A 3,890-nucleotide genomic window follows, 5' to 3' on the forward strand; every position below is an offset into this window, starting at 1 on the left:
ACACGGGGGGAGGGAAGTACAGGTGGTGTGAGAAGTGTCGATAAGTCACAGATGGTGTGTGAGGTCCAGTCAGTGTACAGATGGTGCTGGTGTTGCAGGAAATGTACAATTTGTGTGGGCGGTGTGGGTAGGGTACAGATGGTGCGGGTGGCGTAATGTACAGATGGTTGTGTGGTTGAACAGGTGGTGTACGGATGGAGGGTGGCGGTACAGATGGTGGTACATATGACGCGTGGTTCAACAGTTAATGTACAGACGGGTGGTGTAGGTGGTGTACACATGTAGGCGGTGGCACAAGGGAGTGTACAGATGGTAAGAAGTGGTACAGGGAGTGTACAGATGGTGGGTGGTTGTATAGATGGTGAGTGGTAAGTACGGGGAGTGTACAGACGGTGGGTGGTTGTGCAGGGTGTGTACAGATGGCAGTAGGTTGTACAGGGAGTGTACATGTGGTTGTTCAGGGAGTGTACAAGTGGTTGTACAGGGAGTGTACATTGGTGGGTGGCAGAGTAGATGGAGTTTACACACGGTGGGTCGTTGGGCAGGGTGTACAGATGGTAGGGTAGGTAGTACAGGGAGTGTACAGATGGCAAGGGTTGGTTGTACAGGGAGTGTACAGATGGCAAGGGTTGCTTGTACAGGGAGTGTACAGATGGCAAGGGTTGGTTGTACAGGGAGTGTACAGATGGCAAGGGTTGCTTGTACAGGGAGTGTACAGATGGCAAGGGTTGCTTGTACAGGGAGTGTACAGATGGCAAGGGTTGTACAGTTAAGGGAGGTTTGCAGTGGCAACATCAGGTGTATTCTTTACCGGGTATGTATATTTTTGTGATGTACGCATCTTACGGGGTATGTTCGGCCGTGACGTGTGCATCAAGTGTACATATATGTGAGGTATTATGTATTTACGTATGTAAGCATGTATGTACATATGTATGTATTTGTGAATGTATGTTTTATGTTATGTGTGTATGCATGTATGTATGTATGTATGTATGTATGTATGTATGTATGTATGTATGTATGAATGTATGTATGTATGTATGTTATGTATGTATGTATGTATGTATGTATGTATGTATGTATGTATGTATGTATGTATGTATGTATGTATGTATGTATGTATGTATGTATGTATGTATGTATGTATGTATGTATGTATGTATGTATGTATGTATGTATGTATGTATGTATGTATGTATGTATGTATGTATGTATGTATGTATGTATGTATGTATGTATGTATGTATGTATGTATGTATGTATGTATGTATGTATGTATGTATGTATGTATGTATGTATGTATGTATGTATGTATGTATGTATGTATGTATGTATGTATGTATGTATGTATGTATGTATGTATGTATGTATGTATGTATGTATGTATGTATGTATGTATGTATGTATGTATGTATGTATGTATGTATGTATGTATGTATGTATGTATGTATGTATGTATGTATGTATGTATGTATGTATGTATGTATGTATGTATGTATGTATGTATGTATGTATGTATGTATGTATGTATGTATGTATGTATGTATGTATGTATGTATGTATGTATGTATGTATGTATGTATGTATGTATGTATGTATGTATGTATGTATGTATGTATGTATGTATGTATGTATGTATGTATGTATGTATGTATGTATGTATGTATGTATGTATGTATGTATGTATGTATGTATGTATGTATGTATGTATGTATGTATGTATGTATGTATGTATGTATGTATGTATGTATGTATGTATGTATGTATGTATGTATGTATGTATGTATGTATGTATGTATGTATGTATGTATGTATGTATGTATGTATGTATGTATGTATGTATGTATGTATGTATGTATGTATGTATGTATGTATGTATGTATGTATGTATGTATGTATGTATGTATGTATGTATGTATGTATGTATGTATGTATGTATGTATGTATGTATGTATGTATGTATGTATGTATGTATGTATGTATGTATGTATGTATGTATGTATGTATGTATGTATGTATGTATGTATGTATGTATGTATGTATGTATGTATGTATGTATGTATGTATGTATGTATGTATGTATGTATGTATGTATGTATGTATGTATGTATGTATGTATGTATGTATGTATGTATGTATGTATGTATGTATGTATGTATGTATGTATGTATGTATGTATGTATGTATGTATGTATGTATGTATGTATGTATGTATGTATGTATGTATGTATGTATGTATGTATGTATGTATGTATGTATGTATGTATGTATGTATGTATGTATGTATGTATGTATGTATGTATGTATGTATGTATGTATGTATGTATGTATGTATGTATGTATGTATGTATGTATGTATGTATGTATGTATGTATGTATGTATGTATGTATGTATGTATGTATGTATGTATGTATGTATGTATGTATGTATGTATGTATGTATGTATGTATGTATGTATGTATGTATGTATGTATGTATGTATGTATGTATGTATGTATGTATGTATGTATGTATGTATGTATGTATGTATGTATGTATGTATGTATGTATGTATGTATGTATGTATGTATGTATGTATGTATGTATGTATGTATGTATGTATGTATGTATGTATGTATGTATGTATGTATGTATGTATGTATGTATGTATGTATGTATGTATGTATGTATGTATGTATGTATGTATGTATGTATGTATGTATGTATGTATGTATGTATGTATGTATGTATGTATGTATGTATGTATGTATGTATGTATGTATGTATGTATGTATGTATGTATGTATGTATGTATGTATGTATGTATGTATGTATGTATGTATGTATGTATGTATGTATGTATGTATGTATGTATGTATGTATGTATGTATGTATGTATGTATGTATGTATGTATGTATGTATGTATGTATGTATGTATGTATGTATGTATGTATGTATGTATGTATGTATGTATGTATGTATGTATGTATGTATGTATGTATGTATGTATGTATGTATGTATGTATGTATGTATGTATGTATGTATGTATGTATGTATGTATGTATGTATGTATGTATGTATGTATGTATGTATGTATGTATGTATGTATGTATGTATGTATGTATGTATGTATGTATGTATGTATGTATGTATGTATGTATGTATGTATGTATGTATGTATGTATGTATGTATGTATGTATGTATGTATGTATGTATGTATGTATGTATGTATGTATGTATGTATGTATGTATGTATGTATGTATGTATGTATGTATGTATGTATGTATGTATGTATGTATGTATGTATGTATGTATGTATGTATGTATGTATGTATGTATGTATGTATGTATGTATGTATGTATGTATGTATGTATGTATGTATGTATGTATGTATGTATGTATGTATGTATGTATGTATGTATGTATGTATGTATGTATGTATGTATGTATGTATGTATGTATGTATGTATGTATGTATGTATGTATGTATGTATGTATGTATGTATGTATGTATGTATGTATGTATGTATGTATGTATGTATGTATGTATGTATGTATGTATGTATGTATGTATGTATGTATGTATGTATGTATGTATGTATGTATGTATGTATGTATGTATGTATGTATGTATGTATGTATGTATGTATGTATGTATGTATGTATGTATGTATGTATGTATGTATGTATGTATGTATGTATGTATGTATGTATGTATGTATGTATGTATGTATGTATGTATGTATGTATGTATGTATGTATGTATGTATGTATGTATGTATGTATGTATGTATGTATGTATGTATGTATGTATGTATGTATGTATGTATGTATGTATGTATGTATGTATGTATGTATGTATGTATGTATGTATGTATGTATGTATGTATGTATGTATGTAT

This window comes from Panulirus ornatus, chromosome 20 (assembly GCF_036320965.1).
Source record: "Panulirus ornatus isolate Po-2019 chromosome 20, ASM3632096v1, whole genome shotgun sequence".
In the NCBI taxonomy this organism is placed as follows: domain Eukaryota; kingdom Metazoa; phylum Arthropoda; class Malacostraca; order Decapoda; family Palinuridae; genus Panulirus; species Panulirus ornatus.